At 38.1% G+C, this 27,716-nt stretch overlaps 1 protein-coding gene and 1 pseudogene across 8 annotated transcripts in view; one reads left to right on the top strand and one right to left on the bottom strand.

Moving 5' to 3' along the window:
• XRCC4 (X-ray repair cross complementing 4) overlaps nucleotides 1–27,716 on the bottom strand; it is a 285,177-nt gene that overhangs the window by 192,123 nt on the left and 65,338 nt on the right. The gene's annotated exons all lie outside the window — the stretch shown is intronic.
• LOC103349537 (peflin pseudogene) lies at nucleotides 9,599–10,356 on the top strand (annotated as a pseudogene).

The raw sequence follows: 27,716 nt of genomic DNA, 5'->3' as shown, positions 1-27,716 counted from the left end.
ATGTTAACAGCAGGCAATTTAATACAATAAGCTACTTGCCCAAAATACGTCCAAACTGTAAAATCACTACAACTTTTTGTGCTTGATCTTAGTAATGACTAGAGAATAATGATTTCTGGACTTTTAAGAATAATGTATTGGAAATATTCTTCAAAAGATATGTAACAAAAATTCCTCTGAGGAACAACTTAGATATTTGGAATTCACATAAGAGCTATGGTGAGTGAATAAAATCATTATACTCTAGCATTTTGAATTTCATGGTAATTTAGATGATAAGAAGCTAAAGATTTCTTCTGCTTAGTAATTTCTTACATATATATCGCTGAAGTCTTAGTGTAGATAAAAGTTAACAAAGCTAATTTCTCTGTATCAATCTATGAAAATTTTTGAAAATTATCCTTTAAGTTCACAAACAATGGCTTTTTGTCTAAAAACTTTAATGTTTTCTACTACATCATTTTTAATAATCTCATCCAGAAGACCTCTGACATGATGTCTGGGTTTTCTAAGATCTTGGGAATTTTGCAGATTACAAACACATAAACCTTTCTATCAGTTCCCAGAATGTTCAAAGCTACAGATTTGTTACACATTGCATCTCAAAGTTAAGAGCATTTTCAATATTCCCTACAATTTTCTTCATGATGCTCAAGACATAATGTTTTGAACACTTCAAAGGTGACTGCAATGGGAAGTACACAAGCAAAGCCTCATGTAATACAGAAGAGCACAGACAACTCCCCACCCAGTGACTCTGTGATGCAAAATTAAAATCCACAGCTGCTTAAAACTCCAGAACACTCATGTCATAGCACTTATGGGCTGCTCATGATTTGAACATCCAGGCCATAAATAGCAGGATTGCATTAATATACCCCACGATTTAAATTTTTACATTTTATCTTCTCTCTGAATTCATCTAAATTGCAATGCTTTGTGTTATTTTACAGTGCTTTGTCAAAAGGCCCACAAGTGCAGGAGTGTTTTCATTCAAATAGTTTCATCAATAAAGGGGGTTCCCCACTGAATGAAGCTCACAAGTAAAGAGAAATCAACCACCGTTAATCAATCGACTTGTACGAGTACAGTTATGGGAAAATCTACAAGAACAGCATCTTTCTGAAGACACGTCCAAATTCCTGTTTACGCTGAATTATCTTTCTTTTCTTCAGACTAACAAATGACTGGAGACTCAATGGCTTGAAAGCTACTGTAAAGACGACTGACACCAGACCGGAGAGACTTCAAGTCGGCAGCAGGAGCTTTCCCAAACAGCCACAGATGTCTGCCACATGACAGCTACCACGGTGACCACGAAGGGACCTGATGAAAGCTCTGTCCCCGTCGCATTCATCACAAGGTGTGAGCGGCCATCTGTTCTTTATTTATGTTTCTAGAAACCCAGTCACTTTGGAGATGTGTTCACACAGAAAAAGTATATAAAAACAAACAGGAGAAAGTCACGAAACGGCTCAGTGAGAAAGTCTGTGATACATTTTAGCAGACACACAGTAAGAGATCATCAAAAGCCTTCTGGATACATTTCTTCCTTCCTTCAGCAATAAACCAAGGAGTACTTTTACCATTGTTGAAAATGATAGCCACGAAAACAGGAATCCGAACAGAAGACAGTAAATAATATGTAATTTCTTTTACTTGAATTTTGTCTTCCTCCCCCCCCCCCACATTCACTAATGAATAGCTTAAAGAAGTTTGAGAAGCCCATAGTTACTCAGTAAAAAATGACAAGAGCAGGCACAGTAACCCAACTCATCTTCACTGTGGAAAAGCAGCACGTGAATTCAACAGCTATACAAAAAGAGTATTTTAAAGGTATATGCCAACCAGAATATAAGATAATAATAAGAGAAAACTGCTGATGTTAGCAAACCAGAAGTCCATTGTATCAAATTCCCATGGAATCATGACTGCTGATTCCAGGTCAAGAAAAAGTAGCCTACCTACTGAAGGTCTTCACACTTTTGATACATAAGAAAAATGAGTAACCATCTTGAGTGAAGGAAGCACACCTCAGGAGTAACAACCTCACCTTCTCTTAGTAGCAAATCCTATTAAGGTCTTTAAAAAAAGTAGTCAACTGTAATTGATTGAAATTGAAACAAAATAAATTGAATCCCATACACCAGTAATTACTGCAGGATTCCCTGGATTTCATCAGCCAGGTATTATTTTTATTCTCTTACGTATCAAAAAGTAACACTTGTACCATATTGTCTTTTGCTAAAGCAAAAATTGGTCTTAGCTTAAGAATAAAATTTGCCTCCCTTAAGAATAAAAATAACTGGGCACCCTGAGTCCACAACGCAGCTGTGTGCCTTTGTCTGCACCAGTTTTATCATCTGTTAAATGGGGAAGATAACAGTATGTACATCACAAGGTTGTTATTATTATTAAATGAACTAATATTTGCAAAGCACTTAGAACAGTTATGTGGGTAACATAAGTGCCATATTAACTCCCTGAAAAGGACAAATATAGAACACTATATGCAAATTTAAAAATAATTGTTTCCAAGTAATGACATTTCAATTTAGTCTCTTCTTGAAGTGGAAGAAGTCAAAAAAGAAAAAGAATAAGACAGAAGGTCTGCAGCATCTCGTGCAGCACTGAGCTGACAGCAGCCATAAACAGCCTAAGAGGAGCCAGGAGCCAGGAGCCAGGGTCAGAAGCAGAGCAGTCACTACCAGGACCAGCTGACTCCAACTTCCCACATGAACACACCATCACAGCTATCACCGACTTCCCACAGGAATACACCCCACGACCGGATGCTCAGAGAACACTTTCTGATGTCTGAATAAAGACCGTCACAGAGCACTACCAACAGCAGGCTATCAGTCCCCTACCTGGTCAAGGATGACTTTCACAGACATGCAGAGAAATTCATTTCAGATTACACAGTATTTTGACGCTTTGGGGCAACGGAGTTGTTACCATCAATATCTAGAAGAACATTTCAAGGGAAGTACTAATAAACTTTTTAATTAGACAATGCATATGCATAATTAAAATTAATACCTGATACATAATGCATAGTACAATATGATCAACATATTCAATCATGAAATTTCATTAAAATGAAAATATTTAGAACACAAAATTCAAGGCCACTATCATTTTTTTAATGTTTTAGCTAATGGCCTATTGAAAAATGAAGAAATATCAATCAGATTCTTAAAGGTTACGATCTATTCTAAATATTTGCACGTAAAATTATATATTATACTACAAAATTATATCAATTTTGTATAAAATTAATTGCATATTGAAGCATTTTAAATAAAATTTTGTGCATTTGTAATCATAACATCACAGAAGATCTGAAAATATTCATAATGCAATACAATGATATAACCTAATAACGGAACTCAAATTTTCTAAATGTTAAAAGAATATTCTTTCATCCAATCAGGTGTCTCTAGAACTGTAGGTAAAGTCTTATTTGGAAATAACATCAAAATGTTTAACTAAAGCTTTTCACAAACGTAAATTCTGCTGTCAAGAATGCTTCAATGCATAGCACCAAGAAATTTTGGTTTTTCATACATTTTATTTTTTAAATATATATTTATTCATTTGAAAGGTAGCAAGAAAGAAAGAGGCGAGGAAGAGAGAGACAGAGACAGAGACAAAGAAGGAGAGAGAAGGATTTCACCTACTAGTTCACTTTCCAAATGGTTGCAAAGACTAGGGCCGGCCAGGCCAAAGCCTGGATCCAGGAAATTTATCTAGGTCTCCCGCATGGTTCACAAGGACTCATGTGTTTAAGCCGTCATCTTCTGCCTCCCAGGTGCATCAGTAGGAAGCTAGCTCAACAGCAAAGAAGCTGGGACTTCAAATCAGACACTTCAAGGTGGGATGCAGGTGTCATAAGCAGTGGCTTACCTCACTATGCCACACTATCACATTATACTTAAGATCTCATTTTTTATGAGAATTTCTACTTTGTCCACCCTATCTCACCATGTTATTCCACCCTAACTTCCATGTTATTCACACGGGAAGTCATTAGTAAATGAAAACAGAATTCAACCTGCATGAAATACAGTCATAGTTCATCACCTATTATCACAACAAAAAGTCGTATACAGACATAAACACATATCCAGGTGATGTGTAACTATATTATAATTGCATCTGCAAAAATCCAAAACCAAAAGATTTCTTCTTTCAGTGTACTTATCTGTTTCACTCCTACAACAGTACTCATGCCTTTTTTTAAAAGATTTATTTGAAAGGCGAAGTTACAGAGAAAGAAGGAGACACAGAAAGAGAAAGACATCTTCCATCTGCTAGTTCACTCCCCAAATGGCTGCCAACAGCCAGAGCTGGCACAGGTCTAATACAGTAACCGGCAGCTTCCCCTGGGTCTCCCACATGGATGGCAGAGTCCCAAGCACTTGGGCCGTCCTCCACTGCTTTCCCAGGCACATTAGCAGGGAGCTGGACCAGAAGTGGAGAGCAGATCTAAATCAGCACCCATATGGGAGGCAGTGGCTTAAAATGCTTTGCCATAATGCAGTCCCCATGGTTACCATTTAATTGTATCCCCAGTGCCTCACGCTTTCAATTCAATGACTGACAGTCCCATTAGAGTGCAGATTCCCTGAGGAAGAGAAATTACTTGCTTTGCAAATAGACCAAAGCATGATTTGGAAATATAAGTGGCACTGAACTGAATAATCTTTTTTTTCTTTAAATAATAAAAGTACGGACTTAAACTTGGGAAGTTTTTAAATCTTTTTTTTTTATTTTTATTTTTTATTTTATTTTTTTTTTTTTTTGACAGGCAGAGTGGACAGTGAGAGAGAGAGACAGAGAGAAAGGTCTTCCTTTTGCCGTTGGTTTACCTTCCAATGGCCGCTATGGCCAGCGCACTGCGCTGATCCGATGACAGAAGCCAGGTGCTTCTCCTGGTCTCCCATGGGGTGCAGGGCACAAGCACTTGGGCCATCCTCCACTGCACTCCCGGGCCACAGCAGAGAGCTGGCCTGGAAGAGGAGCAACCGGGACAGAATCCGGCGCCCCGACCGGGACTAGAACCCGGTGTGCCAGCGCCGCAAGGCGGAGGATTAGCCTAGTGAGCCACGGCACCGGCCGAAACTTGGGAAGTTTTAAAAATTTTTTTTAATTTTTTAACTTTTATTTAATGAATATAAATTTCCAGAGTACAGCTTATGGATTACAATGGCTCCCCCCCCCCATAACTTCCCTTCTACCCGCAACCCTCCCCTCTCCCACTCCCTCTCCCATTCCATTCATATCAAGATTCATAAAATGGTTTTTAAATTGAAATTAATAATTATTTTCATATTTATGGGGTAATCTGTTTACTAATCTCAGAATTCCAGGCTAACAAAAATCTCACAAAATGAAATGTTATAGAAATTTAATTTTCAGTATACTTTTTGTCTTAATTTGTGTAGCAAGGGCACAATATAGCTCAGGTCTTACTAGTGTGTGTTCATGGCAGCGCACATCATTTTGAGAGTAAAGCAATTTGGTGAGGGACTGAAGAGAAGAATTATTTTTGTATTTTTGTTCCACGATGTTTATACGGGGTGAGTTCTTTGTATTATCATGTTTTCTGTTTCATAATGAAAGAAAAAGTTTCAGTAAAACTAGGCAACATTTCCTTTCATATACTACAATTAAAACCATAAGTAGGGACCAGTGTTGTGATGTAGTGGATAAAGCTGCTGCCTGTGACACAGGAGAGAGGATGTCAACTCAAGTCCCAGCTGCTCAAATTTCAATCCAGCTTTCTAATAATGGCCTGGGAAAGGAAAACGGTCCAAATGTTTGGGCCCCTGCCACCCACAAGGGGGACCTAGGTAGAGCTCCTGGATCCTGACCTTGGCCTGGCCAATGCAGCCACCTGGGGAATGGGCAGTGAGTGGAAGATTTCCCTCTCTATCTCTCGCTGGTCTTTCCCTCAATGAATTTCAGAATAAATTTTAAAAATAAAAAAATAATATCATCTGTAGTTCTTCACATAACATGCAATTGTCTTAAGAAAGAAATGAATACTTATTACAGGGGCCGGCGCTGTGGCGCAGCAGGTTAAAGCCCTGGCCTGAAGCACTGACATCCCATATGGGCACCGGTTCTAGTCCCGGCAGCTCCTCTTCCCATCCAGCTCTCTGCTGTGGCCTGGGATAGCAGTAGAAGATGGCCCAACTCCTTGGCCCCTGCCCCCGTGTGGGAGACCAGGAAGAAGCTCCTGGCTCCTGGCTTTGGATCGGCTCAGCTCCAGCTGTTGCAATATTCTGGGGAATGAACCAGCGGATGGAAGACCCTCTCTCTGCCTCTCTCTGTAACTCTGTCTTTCAAATAAATAGGATAAATATTTTTAAAAAAACTTATTACAAATCATAAAAGCGAAACATCATATTATGTTTGTCTATTCATAAAATCACTTCCTCCTCATTTGCTATCTTTGTTTTTCAAAATAATGCTGATTTAATAGCAGTTGATATTACTATCATCTTTCTATATAATAACTATTATTTACATACTATATATTAGGTGAATTCCATTGGTTTATTTTGAAAATATTTTTTCACAGGTTGACAATGATCTTATATTAATTATCAATGAAAATCCTTAATATTGGCATTGGAATATAAACAAGGACTGTCACAATCAATAAAGAGATCTAATCTCTCTCAGAAACTATCAGCTGGAGAGGAGTTGTTTTTCTTAATTTATTAAAAAGAAAATAAGACTTATTTTTAAATGGAAAAATAGCTATTTGATCATCTAACTCATCGCTGTAAAGTTCTTCCTTGCAGCACAAACCATTAATTATAGAAGAGGATGTCCTAGACCTTTGTTGATAGAAAACCCATCATTCTACAGAATTAAAGTCACTGAATGTCATCATATTTTCTCAAATTGCACAGAAGAGATTAACTCTCGCAGAAGCATTCAGATTTAGGGAGTGTTTCTTTATGTAATGACATTATGAGAGAGAAGTCAAATCTAGACTTGAAAGCACTTCTAAACTGAATTTGATAATGTACTATCCACCTAAATGTGATAGGAAAAAGCACAAATTTCAAAGTAAGAATGGGCATTTTAGGTAATACCATAAAATTTTTTAAAAAATTCATTTACATATTATTATTTTTTGTCTTAAATAATTACTTTCTTCTCTCATGTTCCTTTTTTCCTCTTCCAATTTCACTATTTTTCTTCCTGGAACTCTTAATAGAGAATGAACATCCCGGATTGATCACCAAATGTCCTTATTTTTCCTCTCTCACTGTCCTGCTTTTCTTTTAATATTATTTCCTGGGAGTCCCTTTCGTCAACTTTTACCATTCTAGTATTTTAAAAACTTACTTAAATTTCCATGAGCTCTTTCCTCTCTCTGTCAGCTGTTTTAATAAGGTATGCTCTGTTTTGGCTTCCTGATGTAAACTCACTCATCTGAAAACATTAATTATAAGTCACTACAAAGTTACTCTGTCCCCTCGGGGTCTCCATCAGGCAAAGCTATGTTGTATTTTTATTTGATCTGATCACTGCATTTACATTACAGGATTTCCCCACATGCCCTGAAGTCCTTGGCCAGCCACTCGTAACTAAGGGACAGCTGTAAACCACTGCTTATAAACCCTGAGAGGGAGGCCCCAGAGGACACTGCAAGGCAGACACACATCTGAGATAAGTGCCCCTGGCACTTATCTGCAAGGGCTTTCGCTGACCAACTCATTCTTGTACTTGGGTTTTAAGGAATGGTTACTTTTTTTTTGACAGGCAGAGTGGACAGTGAGAGAGACAGAGAGAAAGGTCTTCCTTCCGTTGGTTCACCCCAGAATGTCCACTGCGGCCGGCGCACTGCACTGATCCAAAGCCAGGAGCCAGGTACTTCTCCTGGTCTCCCATGGGGTGCAGGGCCCAAGCACTTGGGCCATCCTCTACTGCCTTCCTGGGCCACAGCAGAGAGCTGGCCTGGAAGAGGAGTACTCGGGACAGAATTCGGCGCCCCAACCAGGACTAGAACCCGGTGTGCCGGCACCACAAGGTGGAGGATTAGCCTAATGAGCTGCGGCGCCGGCAGGAATGGTTACTTCTAATTCTTGCAGTGAACCAAGGAAAAGGAGTTGGTGCCTACTTTTAATGATGTGACTCTGATTTAATCCTCATGTCCTCCTCCCTATCCCTTAGCCTCCCTTCCGCTGCCTTTGGCCTGTGAACTCTGAGAGTAAGGAGAGATTTATGTGCACATCGGTTTGGGGTCCCTGATGAGTCGTAAGCAGATTGTGAGGGTTGCAGTCCTGGTGTGCACCCGACCTTTAGTTGATGCGTTCCTCCAATCCCTGATGCTTCCTGTGTGTAAGTCGGTTTGCTTCTGTAGGGACCTGCACTGAAAGCAGGCACACCCTCTTACTGGATCATGTACTGGGTTATTGCCTTTCACCTTCCAAAACTGTACAGATATCTCTTAGTTGCCCTCTACTATTTTGTTGACCTTGAGAAATTCTAATGTTTTTGTCTTGTTAACAGAAAGCCCCATGTGAGCTACTTAAAGCAACATAAGCCATTTTGAATAAATTTTGCATTCATGCTGGCTAATAGGCCATCCCTCCAGTTTATTCTTTTCTGAGGGAACTGAGTAGAAAATGTGAGGGAAAGTGACCAAATAAGCATAGTCTTTGACATTTAAAAACTACTGAAATTAAGATGATCACAATCCAATCACTCGGGTTTCTGCCAATCCGACAAATTTTATTTTGTTCGACTTTCTGTCTCCCTTTCACTGTGGGTTTCAGGATTCATAACATCCATTCGAAATTTCCTTTACAGCTCTAACATGGTACATTTCTACTTCTAACATTTAAAAAGAACATCAACATAACAGCAGAAAAATTATTTGTGTAATCATTCACCATTTTATTTCACTCATGACTCCCAAATCTAACTGAAATAACTAAATGTGAATTATAAGAAGCAACATTTCCTCAGCTACAAACTATAGTTACCAAATGCATGTGCATAAAACCATAAATAAATTTATCACACATTAAATTTTTAAAGAACGTGTTAACAAAAGAACAGAAAAAGCATTTTCAAGAATATAGTAAAGAAAACAAGTTCAATGTACACAGTTATATCAAAAGGTGGATGAAAGCTGAGGATTTCCATTCCGATCCTAACAGACAACTAGTACTAGGCTTCTGTTCCTACCGTAACACTATGAGTCTGGAAAGGACATGTGAAATGACACTCCAGAAATCAAACAGGCAGAACATGACCTTGGTCCTGTGAAAGGACAAATGCATAAATTCAATTTGTCCAGATTTCTGACTGGGGACACCAGCTGCCACAACGGGGGAACGTACAATTCAGTCTCACTAAGCTGATAAGGCAAAAACTGCAGCTCTAGGATGCAGAAACAACTGGAATTTGCAGGACAGGTTATGCTAGAATGACTAAGATTTAAGACTGTCAACCCCAATCATTAGTGAGAATGAGGGGCACTTGAAATGGTGATTCTTTGCTGAATGTAAAATAGCACAATTTCTTTGGAGAATATTTTTCCTGTTAAAATACACACACCTAACAAATTCCTGGAACTCCAGGGGGACCATATGGTGGTGCAGCCCCAGGAAGTCCCTACTATCCACCACCTCCAAGTGCCTATGGTGCCCAGCAGCCCGGGCCTTATGGACAGGGCGGCGCCCCTCCTGGTGTACAGCCTGAGGCCTACTCCTGGTTCTAGTCGGTGGACTCTGATCCCAGTGGTTTCATTTCCATCAAGGAGCTACAGCAGGCTCTGGTCAACTCCAGCTGGTCTCCGTTCAATGATGAGATGTGCCTCATGATGATAAACACGTTTGACAAGACCAAGTCAGGCCGCATCGATGTCTACGGGTTCTCAGCCCTGCGGAAGTTCATCCAGCAGTGGAAGAACCTCTTCCAGCAGTATGACCGGAACCACTCGGGCTCCATCAGCTACACGGAGCTGCAGCAAGCTCTGTCCCAGAGGGGCTACAACCTGAGCCCCCAGTTCACCCAGCTTCTGGTCTCCCACTACTGCCTGCGTTCTGCCAGTCCCGCCATGCAGCTCGACCGTTTTATCCAGGTGTGCACTCAGCAGCAGGTGCCTTCCGGGAGAAGGACACCACCGTACAGGGCAACATTCAGCTCAGCTTTGAGGACTTAGTTACCATGACAGCCTCTCGGATGCTATGACCCAGCCCACCTGTAGTGTGGAGTGCGCCAGGGGCCTCTCCCAGCTCCCTAGAGTAGGAGAAGCATGTGGGCCTCTCTTCTTTTCCTGCCCCTCCTAGAAAAAGATTCTCCTTTGCTTGACACAGCCCTCAGAGGGGGAGTCTTATGTCACAACCACCAAATAGTGGGGTCCTAGGTTGAGGCCACACAGATGGGGGACCTGACGTAGGAGAGAATGAGTTTGGAAGTCCTGACAGCCCTGAGCAGTTAATGGCACAGCCTGGCACCAGGTGCAACAGTCATTGCCGTGGAGTTAGTGTGGCCTGCTGGCCTCTGCCTCTGGCTTTCCCGTCTATGCCCTGAGGCCAGTGGTAAGCGCTCACTGTGTCAGCATTAGCACGCGTGTTCCTTCCCCCAGACTGTCCTATTGGATGAGCCCAGTTTGGCCAAAGTGGAGTTGATCAGGCACGAGAGAGATTTGCCCATGGGACCAGTGGATTGCCTTGTCCGATACCCACCCACAAGTCCTTGTGAGTTACCTCTCGCTGCCTGGGGCAGTCACGGCTCAGGGAGCTCGCACAGTTTGCTCTCTGGGCATCCTGGACCCCTCATTACCTGCCAGGCTCTACTCAGCTTTGGTCCGCAGGGGACAGTTGTCACCTCTCACTGCTAATGCTTTTTTTTATGTCTAGTTTTTTTCATTTGGGGCCAAAAGTCCAGTGAAACCTTAAGCTTCAATACAAGGATTAAACTCTCAAAAAAAAAAAAAAACTAATTTGATGTGGCATTTCTCAGATATGACTTTTGATTATATCACTGGAAGTATGTTAATAATTTTATGTTCATGAAATACTATATTTCAAAAAACAGATCATGTTCTATTTAAAAACTGGTACTTTCCTATAATGAGGTTCAATTAGCCTGATTTATAAGCTTCTTACATTTTATGTGTTGTTTCTAAAAAGTTTTTTGTTAGCACAACCATTTTTGGTTTCTTTTGAAATGCAAAAAGGAAGTTTTATTTCTCCATAATTGTTTTGTGCATAACACAGTGGGCTGTACAGAAAAAAGCTATTTTGAGATAATTAAATTGGTGAACTTTGTTTTTTTACTTGGTAAATGAGAACTTCGGCAGAAGATCCTTTATGCTATAAAGACTTTCTACCTCAATAAATTATTTTCTATCAAACAATTTGTATAATTATGTAACTAAATTATGAATTTTCAGTATTATCATGATACAAATTATCAAATATAATCATAATTGTATAATATAAAGATATACAGTAACTAGGGATATATGTTTATTACAAAAATATTCATATAAATTGTTACAAGCAAAAGTACAATGGTAATTATTTTTTGTTAATTTGTTTCAGATGCCACCGTCTCAAATTCATAGTTATATAATTCTGTAATATAGTAATAATTGATTTCACAATATACAACAAAAAAAAACTGGCATTATGCATAACTTTCCCTAGGAATATTTCACTAATCCTGCCAGAATACCTTTCTCTTTCATTCTTATAGTCGACTCCTCAAAATAACATGAGTTTTCTTGAATATAACCTGCTCAAATCATTCAAACAATAAAACAGACTTTACTAAAAAGCTTTAGGGCATCACATACGGGTACCAGTTCAAGATCCGGCTGCTCCAGTTCTGTTGTAGTTCGCTGCTAATGTGAAAAAATGCTCAGGATCACTAGCCATCAGGGAAACTCAAATCCAAACCACAAGGAGGTTTCACCTCACCTCATTCACAATGGCTTTCATACAGAAATCAACAAACAACAGATGCTGGCAGGGACATGGGTGAAAAGGTACCCTAACCCACTCTTGGTGGGAATGCAAACTGGTGCAGCAACTGTGGAAGACAGTATGGAGATACCTCAGAAAGCTGAAAACAAATCTACTCTATGACTCAGCAATCCGATTCCTGGGAATTTACCCAAATAAACTGAAATCAGCATCTGAAAGAGATATCTGTACCCCCATACTTATTGTGGCTCAAATTACAATAGCTAAGATATGGAATCAGTCCTGACGTCCATCGAATGTCAACTGGATTAAGAAATTATGGTATATATACACTATGGAATACTACTCAGCAATACAAAAAGTGAAATCCTGTCATTTGCAACAAAATGAATGCCACTTGAGTCCATTATATAAATATAAATATAAATATAATGTGAAATAGTCCAGTCTGCAAAACACAGATACTACATATTTCTCCTGATCAGTGGTAACTGATAGTGCACCTAAAATCTAACGTATTAGAGTGAAACTGACGATGTGAGATTCAATGATTGCTTACAGCCCTTGTCTATACTGTTGAGGAGCAGTGCTTTTTCTATACACTATTTGTTCAACTCGTTACTTAGTGTACGTTTAATGAGTACAAAGTAAACTGAAAACTGATCTTCCTAAAAATTAAGAGTGAGAATAGGAGAGGGAGGAGAAAGAAGCATGGCGGGGGTGGGAGGGAGAGGGAGGATAGGATGTGAAGTACCACTATATTCCAAACTCTGTATATAGGAAATACATGAAATCTATGTGCCTTAATTTTTTTAAAAAACTGAAGTAATTCATACTTACTGATAGCTACTGTATTAAATTAGCTGTTACCAAATTATAAAGCATTGAAAATGCTAATTTGACTGTCTGTAATAAAAACTTAATAATGAATTCTGATTTTTCACATTAAAACAATATAGTCAGGGCCAATGCTGTAGCATAATGGATAAAGCCAACGCCTGCAGTGTTGCCATATGATATGGGTGCTGGTTCAAGTCCTAGCTGCTCCACTTCCAATCCAGCTCTCTGCTATGGCCTGGGAAAGCAGTAGAAGATGGCCCAAGTTCCTGGGTCCTTGCACCAGTGTGGGAGAACCAGAAGAAGCTTCTGGCTTGTGGCTTTGGATCGGCACAGCTCCAGCTGGTGCAGCCAATTTGGGAGTGAACCAGTGGATGGAAGACCACTCTCTCTCTCTGCCTCTCCTCTCTCTTTGTATCTCTTTCAAATAAACTGATAAACTTTTGTTGTTGTTGTTAATGTTTATTTGACAGGTAGAGTTACAGACAGTGAGAGAGCAACAGAGACAAAGGTCTTCCCTCCGCTGGTTCACTCTCCAAATGGCCAAAATGGCCGGAGCTGCGCAGATCTGAAGCCAGGAGCCAGGAGTCTCTTCCTGGTCTCCCATGCGGGTCCAGGGGCCCAAGCACCTGGGCCATCCTGCACTGTTATCCCAAGCCACAGCAGAGAGCTAGACCAGAAGAGGAGCAACTGGGACCAGAACCAGCGCTCACATGGGATGCTGGCACATCAGGCAGAGGATTAACCCAGTGTGCCACAGCGCCAGCCCCCAATAGACCTTTTTTTTTAAAAAAAATATAGTCATACTTATAAAAATTAAATATATTTTTAAAATTTAAGTGATTAAGAAATTATCTTCTGGAATTCAAATTTAATGCATACAAATATTCAGATATAGATATGGATAAAATTGGGAGAGAATCTCAGATACATTCTTTTCAAAAATATGTTAACTTAATAGGATTTTCAGAAAGTTTAATATGCTTTCCAAAGGTTGTCTTGTTAAATGTCTAATTCTGTAGTCAAATGCTCTACCCCTGAGCTATACCACCAAATATCTAATTCTGAAGTAACTGTAGATTGTAGTTGTAATATAAAGAGGTTGCATAATACTGTAGGAATATAAAATGTAGCTGTGGATGAAACAGAGAGGTTGTGTATACACTTAGTTTTCCACAGAACAACTTGTACATCTACAATATAGTATCACTATCAGGAAACTGACATTGATGCCATCTATCCATCTTTTTATTTCCCTAGTTCACATGTATATTTATGTCTGTGTGTGAAGCTCTATATAATTTTAATACATACAGGTTCCTGTACCAATCACTACAATCAGAAGCATATTCTATCAGCACAAAAACCCACCCTATTGCCCAGTCCCTGACCCCTATTAACTATTCATCTGATTGCTTTCTGTGTATTTTTTCATTTAACCAATTTTGTTAGATAAATGGAGTCACAGAGCACACAAGTTCTTGCATAACAATGAATATTTCATCCATTTTTATTGTTGATTAGCATTCCATCCATGGAAGTACCACAGTTAGTTCAACAACTCATCTGTTGAATGGCCAAGTCCTCTCAGTTGTTTCCAGGTCTGACTTCTGAGAATAAAGCTGCTATGAATATTATTGTATGGATTACGTGGGAATGTAAATTTTAATCTCTCTGAGTAAATGCCCACAAGGATGATGCTAAATGCATAGTTTTATAAAAAGCTGGAGAACTGTTCTCAAGAGTGGTGGTGAAAATTCACACCCCAGCAGCAATGAGGTGTGCCAGTTACTCCAGTCACACTAGCATTTGCTGTTATTGCCATTATTTCTCATTATAGCCCTTCTTAGAGGTACAAGACTTCTTCAAACATTTCATGAAAATATTATTTTTGTTTTTTGGTGGTTTTTTTTTTTTTTTTTTTTTTTTTTTTGACAGGCAGAGTTAAACAGTGAGAGAGAGAGAGACAGAGAGAAAGATCTTCCTTCTGTTGGTTCACCCCCCAAATGGCCACTATGGCCAGCGCTGTGCCGATCTGAAGCCAGGAGCCAGGTGTTTCCTCCTGGTCTCCCATGTGGGTGCAGGGCCCAAGCACTTGGGCCATCCTCCACTGCACTCCCGGGCCACAGCAGAGAGCTGGACTGGAAGAGGAGCAACAGGGACAGATCTGGCACCCCAACTAGGGCAAGATTTTTTATTTAAAAAAAACTATTCATGGCTCTCAACGTTTTGTATCAATATAAAATTATATTTCACCCATTTTTCCTTTAAGTTTTTATAATCCCCTTACAAGTTTGTAGCAATGATTCGCCATGGTTTTACTCTGCATTTCCCTAGTGGCTACTGAAGCTGAAATTCCTTCATGTGCTTACTGACAAGCTACACATCCTTTTCGGTGAAATGTTTGTTCATGTCTCTGTACCCATTCTCCAACTAAATCATTGGGGGTTTTTACTATTTTCTTTAACTGTTGTGTTTTGAGAGTTCTTCACACATTCTAGATACTAGTTCTTTGTTGGATGTGTGGTTTTGAAATACTTTCTCCAGTCTGCAGTTTGTCATTTCACCCTCTTCACAGAGCAGAGGTTTTAAAGTCCACTGAAATCCATTTTTTCAACTTTTCCTTTCACAGGTCCTGCTTTGGGGTCAGGTCTAAGAGCTTGACACAAAGTCCTACATTCTGAAACTAGTCTAGAGATCGTTTTTTTCTCTAAAAAGTTCGCTTTACCATTTAATCCTGCAATCCATTTCGAGGTAATATTTGTTGAAAATATGCAATTTGGGGTGAGTCTCACTGTCCTGCCTCTGGATGTTGGATGACTTCACCACCAGCAACAGTTGAAAAGGCTACCTACCCTTCCTCCATCCACAGATTTCTCACCTTTAACAATAGCAATTGGGAAAAACAAACAAACAAACAAACAAAAACACATAAGGCAGCAGTCCTGGGGCAGAGGGGGACCACAGCAGTTTCCTCTTAATTTCCTTTCCTCTTCTTCCCCAAGGAAAGCCAATCCCTGGCCCAAAGTGTTTGGCCTAATATTTTTGGTACAGCTTAGCACTTAAATTAAAGATTTATTGGTAGATAGTACCACACATACTACATTGAGTGGCAATTTAAAGTATTTTCATGAATAACTTTGATTACCTCAACTTTCACTTTAGGAACTGACTTTAAAATTAGCCCTCCAGTCTAATTTAACATACTCAACTATCATGCACAGTAGCTCATTTTCACTTAATCTGTCAGTGTATCTTCAGCACCATGGGCAAACAACCTACATAAAAAGTGATAGATGTTTATTTATATATAAAGAATTTTTATTTAAAATAGATCTCTTTTTCTTTGACAGGCAGAGTTAGACAGTGAGAGAGAGAGAGACAGAGAGAAAGGTCATCCTTCTGTTGGCTCGCCCCCTCAAATGGCTGCTAAGGCTGGCGCTGCGCCAATCCGAAGCCAGGAGCCAGGTGCTTCTCCTGGTCTCCCATTTGGGTGCAGGGCCCAAGCACTTGGGCCATCCTCCACTGCCTTCCCGGGCCACAGCAGAGAGCTGGCCTGGAAGAGGAGTACCCGGGACAGAATTCAGTGCCCCAACCAGGACTAGAACCTGGGATGCCGGCGCCGCAGGCGGAGGATTAGCCTAGTGAGCCGCGGCGCCAGCCTGAAATAAATCTTATTTTGAAACTCGTTATATTACACAAAGCCTAAAAGCTCTATTTCTCATGATTATTTTATAAAATCCTCATGACCAAGAGACTATGAATTACATATATTTTCCAGAATAATTACATTTATCTTTATTGTGCAAGCAACAATTCCAGTCACAGTAAATCCAAGAAACTCTTTAACTGGGTTATAGCTATGTGAGAGAGCTCACAATAAATGTCCCAAAGTTCAGGGTGTGTTTAAGGAATAAATCTCATGGCACAAAAGTCCCTTAATCTGTTTCTTTGTTCATGTTCCATCGACACAAGGACTTGCATGCATTTATGCTGAACCATTCGCAAGTGTTACACAGTGGTTAATACATGTGCAGCGCAGGGCAGCTCGGCACACCTACATTTCTGTGCCCACTGACAGCATCACAGCATCGTTCAGTAGACATTATTTTTTTCTAATTGAGCAGTTAGTTAAGTTACCAGGGAAACACTCTGAACTTCAAGTGACCCTACTACTCCAACAACGTATCATCACACCACACACTTCTATCTGCCAATCAAGCACAACCCAATGAATCATGCTTGGGAAGCTCTAAACACCAAGAAGCTTCCCCCAAAAAAAGTAATACGCTTAGGTCACTGGAATACACTGATATGAATGTGCATAATTCAGTGACATCCAATAAAACTGACAAGAATGCCAACTGCTTTTCAAACTAATTCCCTGAATCCCACTCAAATGGCTAAACACAGAGACAGGCAACAGAAAAAAAAAAAAAAAACAGTATTTGATGAAAAATGACTATATTGTACAAGCAGTTATTTACACGTTGCTTAAAGTGGTTATAAGAAGCCTGCCATACCAAAATTAAAGAAAGGAACTAAACCACAATTAGAAGGCTCAATTTACTTATCAGATTTTAAATTTCTATCAATAAATATCCTTCTGATTTACTATTATTTTTTAATATAGAGTCTTAGCAGCTCAAGCACTTGGAAAGACTCCTTTCTAAGCAGTCACTTACTTAGCTCACAGCGTTCACAAAGATATTTGTTTAGGTGGCAGTAGTTTAGCCAGTCAAGGCTCATAATCCCTGGCTGGCTCTCTGTGGGTGGTCCATTTTGGTTTTGCAGCTCATTTAAAACACAGTATACCAAACAAACTGGTATTTTATTGGGAAAAAATAATATGCTGTGCTCTCACTACTCAAAATCCTAGGAACACGTTACCATATAGAACACTTAAAACCTATGAGACAGCAGTTTAGTGGGTTTAAATATCAGTGAATTTATAAACCAGTTCTCACAACACCATCTCTTTGATGAAATATTACTTTGAACTGGGTCTAAATATTTCAAAATATTCAGCCCTAAAAAATGCAGCTCCCTTGAGCATAGTTTCAAAAGATGAAAAAGAGAGCAATAATTATAATTCAGAATGCTAGAAATATTTGGAGTTTGCGTCAGATTGAATGAATGAAAGCTGACTTTAATCACTATACAACCAGTAAGTAGAACCTATAACAGAGTATACTATGTAATGTCATACTCATGATGCATATTTCCTATAGCTCAAAAAATGTAAAAGTATGGAACATTAGAATTAAGGTAACAATGTTACACACTCAATTTGAATTAAGCCATTTGAAGAATGCTTACAAAATCTAATAGAAAAAAAACGCTCTGTGAATAGCAAAATACCATGTATAGATGAGATTTCTCTCACATTTCAAGATCCATTAAAAAGAAACAGAAATGGATTTATTCAAATACATGCAGAGCTAAAGAAGCTACTAAGAAGTGAAACTGTTGAGAAATAAACTGTTGAGTTAATATCTAAACAGGTCAATGATATGATCTAATCATTAAAGCAAGACTATTTCTATATTCTGACTTAAAAATAAAGGTCTTAGTACTGTTAATTGTACAATCGTAGAAAAATAATATGTAAATTCTTTTTTACTTGTCGATGTTTAAGTTCTTACAACTTGTTAACCACTCTGCTACAAAAGAGTATCTTTTCATCTGGAGCACATTTGAGAACAATCTTTCTATTATTTTCTTATATATTTGTTAGAACCTTATTATTATCATTACAGGACATGTACTAAGTAAATCGTGACAGGAAAAGCTGAACTGAAGGCAAGCATCTCGCACATGCATTACAGAAAGAGGACATCTAGTAAGTATTTCTTAGACTTCAAATCCAAGTCACAGACTCACCACTGCAGGGTCTCCCTCTGGAGCGGAGTGCTGGAACAGTGCTCCCTGAAGCTCCTGCCAGAGCCCCAGGTGGTAACAGGGAGGAAATCTGTGTTAATCCAACTCCCCCTTTCACAAACAATTTAATTCAGGCTCAAAAGCTAAACAAGAAAGGTTCAAGGTCAAAGCAAGTTATTAGCCTCATCGTAAAATGTAAAATTATCTTAAAAGTAAAAAGGAAGAAACTACAAACAAGCTAAGATGGGGGCCTCAATCTATGGTGCAGTGGCTTGAACCACTGCCTGCGGCAACCACATCCCATACGGGGGCCTGTAGAGTCCCGGCTGTCTACTTTCAATCCAGCTATCTGCTGATGTACCTGAGGAAGCTGTGGAAGATGGCCCTAGTCCTCGGGGCCCCCATACCCACGTGGGAGACCCGTACGACACTCCTGGTTCCTGACTTCACTCTGAACCAGCCATGGCTATTGCAGCCATTTAGAGAGTGAACCAGAAGATCAAAGATCTCTCTCTCTCTCTCTTCAACTCTGCATTTTAAACAAATAAATACATATTTAAAAATAAATAAATTGCTTTAAAAAAAGGACTAAGATGAACAGAAAAACCACCATAACAGCAGTTATATTGAGCATATATTGTGCATCTAGTACAATGCTAAACTGTCTTACAAACTCACTCCAAACTCCTATTTACCATATTATATAGGTAATAATTATACCTTTTATCTTAATTTTATTGCCAAAATTAAATATGGTTACTTGTGCAAAATTTTTGTATACATTGTGAACTAGCTAAAAGAAGTAAATTTACATACACATTGCCTGATATCCTAATCATTTTTTAAGAATACTTAAAATAGACTTTTTTTGTGATTTACAGGAATCAATACATATTATTAACTCTGGTCACCATGTTATATAATAGATCTCTTGAACTTTTTCTAATTGAAATGTTGTATCTGGTGACCAACATCTCTACACACCCCTCCCCACCCTGCACTTGGTAACCACCACTCTATGCTCTGTTTCTATGAGTTGGACATTTTTAGATTTCACATATAAAAGAGACCATGCTGATTTTGTCTTTCAGTGCCTGGCCTATTTCACCTAACATAACGTATTCCAGGTTCATCCACGCTGTCATAGATAACAGGATTTCCTTCGTTTTAAAGAGTGAATACTACTCCATCGTGTATGTGTGTACCACCTTTTCTTTTAGTTTTATCTGTAGATGGATATTTATGTTGATTCTCTCTATGCTTTTTGCAAATGATGAAAGTGAGGTTAATAAATCTTAAGAAAGCTGTCAAAGGATACCAAGTATAATTTGTAGCTAAAATTCAGTATCAGGACTATTTGGCTAAAATTCAATACAATGGACCCTGTGTTTAATATCCTGTCTTCCAGCACATGTATTTGATACTCTGTTTTCTTGCTGTGTATTTCATAGTCATGATATAATTAAGCCCTTTAGATTTTTCCTATGGTCAAAATTATATAGAAAAACAATTATCTTAAATTCAGGTTTGCAGACTTAGAATAACGGAAACATAGGAATAAGAGAAATAGTGTAAAACATCAACCCTAACTGTCACCTTCTAGAATTATGCTTTTTAATAAAGGACAGTAAAAACAGAAGGGATACTAATCCTTATTAAATATGCCATGTGCTGGACACGCACTGTGCTGGACACTGGGAAGACAATGATTAACAACAGGGTTCAAGCTGCTGCTATCGTTGAATTTCATGAAGGTCACGGGGAGACGAAGTGTGGTGATGTCTTCCCTTCCACAAGAACTTTTACCGCGAATGAGAAGATTTTTTGGAGAAACCCATTTTCTCCAATGGAGACACTCATTTTAATAATGTGAGACCTAAAGGACTTTCCTAATAATGACCACAAAGTCAAACAGCCCCAGGGAAAGGTAACTATGGGATCACACAAACCATCTATCTGCCAATACATGACCTGGGATTATTACTTGTTTTTCCGCTGACTTTTCCAATTCAGTTTGAAATAGGTCAGAGAAAGTCCTCTTGCCAGATTGTTTAGTCTCACAAATCTCACCATTAGATACTTTTTCCTAAAGTTCAGCCTAACTGGCCCTTTGCTTACTTTCGTTTCATAAAACTCTTTTAAGTGTCAATACCAGCTGCTTACTTTCCCCTGGAAATTTTCCACTTCTCAAATACAGGCATGACTTTAATTAGACAAGTCATAAACTAGGACAGCAGAAGAACTGATTCTAAAGAACTAGGTCAGTGCACCAATCTCTCTAGAAGCATAAAGTCCAACAATATAAACATATTACAGCAGAAATACAGGAAAAGTCCTGAGACGTAAGGGACTGCAAAGATCACAGGCTGACCCAGAACTCTGATTCAAGACATGGCCAGGTCATTCCCACAGGACCAACCCTGTCATGGATAGCAATCTTAAATTCTGGACAAAATAATAAAAACAAAAAAGAATACACTGGAAAGTGAACAAAAGCAGGCTGATTCTGAGGGAAAGGTGAATAACACTGAATAACATACTAATTTTTACAGGTTTTAAGCTGAGGGAGGGCTTCAAACCTTGCCGTACAGAGCAGCTAAAATGTAACAGAAATTATAACTTTACACTCTTGAAGAATCAGGAAAGATCTCCCAGGGAGATCACAGCACTTGGAAAGTGAGGGAAAGAATATAATAAGAGAAGGCCATTTCTAAATTCTAGGGATAAACTTTAAACCTCTTACTAAACTCAAAGCCCAGTACAGACTCCAACCAGCGCTACTAAGGCTAAAAGAACTGGCCAGAAACTTCAGCTAACACCTACCACATGGGAAACGGGACAGAAGTTGGAGGACAGCCAAGACAACTGACTTCAAAAACAGATCTAAAAAATAAATAAATAACAAAACTCATCCAAGGAGTCTAACAGAATCCATTCTCTATATACATCATTCGCAACATCCAATATACAAACTAAAAGCTTTCAACAAATTAAGAAACAAAACACACTGCAGAGAAAACACAATCAATGGCAACCAACGTGTGTTACTGCAGATGCTGGAATCATCAGACAAGAATTCTAAATCAGCTATTATGACTATGATCAAAGACTAGAAGTAAAAGATGGTAACCAATGAAAAGACGGAACATCTCAAGGGAATAATAAAAGCTGTAAATAATAACCGAATGAAAACATCAGAAATAAAAAAATAGCACAAAGATCTTTTAAAAATTTATTAGATTGAAATAAAAGACAGAGAACTTCAAGAAAGGTCAGTATAATTACACAATTTGAAGCACAAAGAGAAAAAGAATTTAAAAAGCCTCAGAAAAAAAGAAAAAATGTGAGGTAGAAACACATTTGAAAGATAATAGGTAGGTATTTCCTAATTTTGGTGAAAGACATAAACTTACAGATTCCGGAAGCTCAGCCAGCCCAGCAAAAGAGAACTTCTTCAAAGTCCACACCCAAGCATTCCACAGTCAGATTTGTTGAAAACCAAAGAAAGAGAACATATTAAAAGCAGCCAGGAAGCAACCATATATCAAAGAAAAAACCAAAAAGATGAGAAAACAGGAAACCAACACATTGGAAATACTGAAACTTAAACAAGCAAGAAACTACATTCCAGGACCACTAAGTTCATTCAGTAAAAACACCCTTCAAAACTGAAATTAAAATAAAGGTATTTTTTTAACTTTTTTTTTTTTTTTTTTTTTTTTACAGGCAGAGTGGACAGTGAGAGAGAGAGACAGAGAGAAAGGTCTTCCTTTTGCCATTGGTTCACCCTCCAATGGCCGCAACGGCTGGCGCACCACGCTGATCCGATGGCAGGAGTCAGGTGCTTCTCCTGGTCTCCCATGGGGTGCAGGGCCCAAGCACTTGGGCCATCCTCCACTGCACTCCCTGGCCACAGCAGAGAGCTGGCCTGGAAGAGGGGCAACCGGGACAGAATCCGGTGCCCTGACCGGGACTAGAACCCGGAGTGCCGGTGCCGCAAGCTGGAGGATTAGCCTAGCGGTGCCGGCCGAAAATAAAGGTATTTTAAAAATTATAAACTAAAAGAATTCATTGCCAGCAAGCCAGCATTACAAGAAATAGTGTACAAACCTCTATAGGATGGAAGGCCCATAATATAATGCAAAATTTTTTCTTTTAGCAGCCAAATTTCTTTTTAATTAAGAGAAAAAGTATATCAGAGTGTGTGAACTTGTTATAGAAAGTAAAGATTTTTTTAAAACAGTTCAGGTAGCTGGTTTATGACATATTTGTACATTTTTATTTAATTTATAAGTAAACGGACTTTGTTCTACCTACATATTTTCAGTATAAAGATAGAATACAAATTGCAAAGCAGGAAGACAAATTATCCATGCTTGCAGATGACATGATTCTATCTATCTATCTATCTGGACCAAAAATCTACACTAAGACATCACTGGAACTCATAAGAGTTTGGTAAAGATGCAGGATACAAAAATCAACCCACAAAAATAAGTAGCATTTGTATACACAAACAATGCTATACGTGAGCAAGAACTTCTAAGTTCAGTACCATTCACAATAGCTACAAAACATTTAAATATTTAAAATAAATTTAACCAAGGATTTTTAATATCTCTACAATGAAAATTAAAAAACAATAAAGAAAAAAAAGAGGAGACAATACAAAAAAATGAACAAAACCTCCATGTTCATGGTTTGGAAGAATTAATATCATCAAAATGTCGATACTACCCAAAGCAATTTACAGATTCAATGCAATCTCAAATACCAAGGACATTCTATTCAGATCTAGAAAAAGCAGTGGCAAAATTCAAGAAACCTCGAATAGAAATACAAGAGACCTCGAATAGCTAAAGCAATCTTAAAAAACATAAACAAAGACTAAGGCATCACAATTGCAGATTACAAAACACACTACACACAAGGCAGTCATAATCAAAACAGCCTGGTACTGGTACAAAAATAGACATGTAAACCAATGGAACAGAATAGAAATCCCAGAAATAAATCCATGCAGCTCCAACCAACTAATCTTTGACAAACAAGCTAAAATCAATCCCTGGAGAAAGGATGATCTCTTCAACAAATGGTGTTGGGAAAATTGGATCTATGCATTCAGAATTATGAAACAAGACACCAAAAATCAACTCAAAATGGATGGGGGATTGAACTCTATGACCTAATATCATCAAATTACTAGAGGAAAACATCAGAGAAACTTTGCAAGACACTGGCATACGCAAATACTTCTTGGAAAAGATCCTGGAAGCACAGGCATTCAAAGGAAAAATACATCAAGCTAAGAAGCTTCTGCACTGCAAAGGAAACGCTCAACAAATTGAATAGGCAACTGATAGAAAGGGAGAAAATATCTGCAAACCATGCAGGATTATGACGCAGGATATATAAAAAGCTCAAAAAAGTCAACAACAACAAAACATACCATCCAGTCAAGAAATGGGCAAATGACATGAACAGGCATTTTAAAAAGGATGAAATACAAATGGCAAAAGTTCATAAAAAATGTTCAGGATCACTAGCCATTAGGGATATGCAAATAAAAACCATAAAACCACAATGAGGTTTCACCTCACGTCAATTAGAATGGCTATTATCCAAAAATCAAAAAAACAATAAATGCTGGCAAGGATGTGGGAAAATGGTAGCCTAATATACAGTTGGTCAGAATGCAAATTGATATAAAGATTATCTAAAATAGTACGAGATTCCTCAGAAAGCTAAAAATAGATCTACCCTATGACCCTGCCATTCCACTCCTGGGAATTTACCCAAACAAAATGAAATTAACATATGAAAGAATTACATGTACCTTCATATATATTGCAGATCAATTCACAATAGCTAAGATATGGAATCAACCCAGATTGTGCAGACCAAGGAGGTCGAATACCTGAGAAGCTTAAAGGACACTTCAGGGAATGGGGGCAAAAGCCCCCATCATGTAGCAGTCTGAGAATGTTTCTTGGCCGGATAATGCGACCTCCATTTTTTGTGCAGCTGCAGGCTATATCTGTCCTTGAAGGCAAATATTTTGGTCACCTTTTTAATACAGATAGTTCCTTTAGATTATACGAAACATGAATATTATCTCCTTTAAGGAAAAATATATTTCGTTGAATTACTCTTATTCTCCCAGTACTAACCCCCTGAGAAAAGAAGCATGCTGTGACTGTGCAAGCATAAAAGGCATTGTAAAACTAATAAAATTTGACAATTGCTCTGACAGTAATCCTTGCCCAGCTTTCGACTCGCAGTTCCAAACCTTGCTGGAAAACAGCACACCAGATGTCCATCAACTGATGACTGGATAAAAAATTGTGGTATATATACACTATGGAATGCTATTCAGCCATAAAAAAGAATGAAATCCTGTCATTTGCAACAAAATGTATGCTACTGGAAATCATGCTTAGTGACATGAGCCAATCCCCAAAAGACAAATATTGTATCTTTTCTCTGATATGTAGTAGTTAATATAGAATACAAAAAACTGTATAGGAACAAAACAGACATTCTGTGATTTGATTGTTGTTTTTAGCCTCTGTTTATACTTCTGTGGAACTGCTGTCTTTATATTTGTTTACTTGTTCAATATTATGGTTTGGGGTGCCTTAAGCCTGTAATTATAGACTGGGATTTAACCTAGTGATTGACAGTTGGTTTAGTACAAGGAAATCAATAAATAAGATAAATCACATCAACAGAATCAAAGATAAAAATCATATGATCATCTGAATAGCTGTAAAAATCATATGAAAACATTCGAATTCCATTTACATTATAAAAATATTAAACAAACTGAATACAGAAGGAACATGCCTGAACACAATAAAGACTATCTGTGACCACACCACAGCCAGTATCATATTGAATGATGGAAAAATTAAAGCATTTTCACTCAGACCTGGAACAGTTGAGGATTTCCACTCTCAATGCTCTTATTGAATATAGTTAGAGAAGTTGTACCCAAAGCTGTCTTTTTGTATCTGGCATATTTCACTCAACAAAATGATCTCGAATTCTAACTATCAGAATTTTATTCCTTTCTAGGGATGAGTAATATTCCATTGTGTATTTATTGTGTGGCACTCTATTCTCTCCCATCGATCTGCATGCTTATTTTCATCGTGGTACCATGCTGTTTTGGTTACAATAGCACTGTAGTAGGTCTTATAATTTGCTATGGTGAGGCTTCCATATTTATTCTTTTTTTCCAAGAACACTTTGGCTGTTTAAATTTTAGGATTGTTTTTCTAATTCTGTGAAGAATGCCATAAGAATCTTGATGGGGACTGCATTTAATCTGCAAATTGCTTTGGGGTATTGGACATTTTAATAATATACATTCTTCCAATCCATGAACATGAAACACCTTCCTATTTTTGTATGGGTATTTTCATTTTCTTCCATCAGTGTTTTCCAATTATTGTTGCAGAGGTCTTGCACATTCTTGGTTATCCAAAGGTGATGAAATTTCCTTTGATGATCTTTCTAATATATTGTTGGATTTGGTTTGTTACTATTTTGTTGAGAATCTATATTTAAGTTAAAAAAGAATATTGGCCTCCAGTTAAATTTATTTTTTATTGTATCCTGTCTGGTTTTGGAATCAAGGTAAGTTGACCTGAAAGAATGAATTTGGAAAGGTTCTGTGGCTTTTTCAGTTTTTTAGAATAGTTTCGTATTGGTGTTAGTTCTTCCTTAAAAGTTTGGTAGAATGCCACAGTGAAGCCATTTGGTCCTGGGCTTTTCTTTGATGGAAAACTTGATTACTGACTCCAACTCATTATTCAACACATGCTACCCTCAGTGTACATGCCATTCAGACAAAACCTCAATAAAGAAATGTCAGTTAAACTATAGATCAAATGGACCTACCAGACATTTCCACACAGTCCATCACACAGCTTCTCCAGCATAGAACACATATTAGGCCATAAAACTATCTCAACAAATACAAAAACATTGAACCACAGTGGAAATAAACAACAAAAGAAACTCTACAGAAGCTACAAAATATATGGTGAGTGAACATTCAGCATGTTCCTGAATGAACAGTGGCTTATTGCAAAAGTCAAAATGGGAAAATTTTTAATTCCTTACAAATCATAGGTGTGTAAACACAGCATATCAAATCTTTGGGAATTTAGAAAACACAATACTAAGAGGGACATTTATAGCAATCAGTGTCTACATAAAAAAGAAAATCAAATAAAGAACAATCCATCTGAAAGTACTAGAATAATAGGAACAAATCAAACTCAATTACTTAAAGAAAATAAACAATAATTATCAGAGGAGAAAATAGTGAAATGGAATCCAAAATTAATGTAAAATATCATATCAATGAAATAGTAACCTTTGGAAAAATATAACTGATAAACCTTTAACTATACTAATTAAAAATAAGACATGAATCAGGTCAATGAAGAACAAGGAAATATTACAAATGATGCCACAAAGGTTCATTAGGAAGTACTAACAATTAGTACATGTCAAAAAAATGGGAAAACCTAGAACAGATGGAAAAATTTAGGGATATTTATAATTTATATGATGAAAATACAAAAAACCTGAACAGGTCAATGAGTCTGAATTAGTAGTCAAGTCTCCCAACAAAGAAAAGCCTGGGACCGGAAGGCTTCACTATCAAATTCTCCGAAACTTTTAAGGAAGTACTAGCATCAATTTTTCTGGAGCAATTAATTCCAGGAAATTGAAAGGCAGGAAGCCTTCTAAATTAATTCCATGAGGCCAGAATTACCTTGACTCTAAAACTGGAAAGGACATAAATCAAAGAGGAAACCATAGACCAATATCCTTGATGAACATGGATGCAAAAATTTTTAAAAATCTACTAGCAAATGGATTCTGACAACACATCAGAAAGATCACTTACAAATCAGTAAGAATTATCTCAGGGAAACAGAGATCATTCAATACATGCAAAACAATAAATGTAACAAAACACATCAGCCCAGCATAGGACTAAAATCATATGCT

This window comes from Oryctolagus cuniculus, chromosome 14, assembly GCF_964237555.1.
Source record: "Oryctolagus cuniculus chromosome 14, mOryCun1.1, whole genome shotgun sequence".
Classification (NCBI taxonomy): Eukaryota; Metazoa; Chordata; class Mammalia; order Lagomorpha; family Leporidae; genus Oryctolagus; species Oryctolagus cuniculus.
This window is presented reverse-complemented; position numbering and strand designations above follow the sequence as displayed.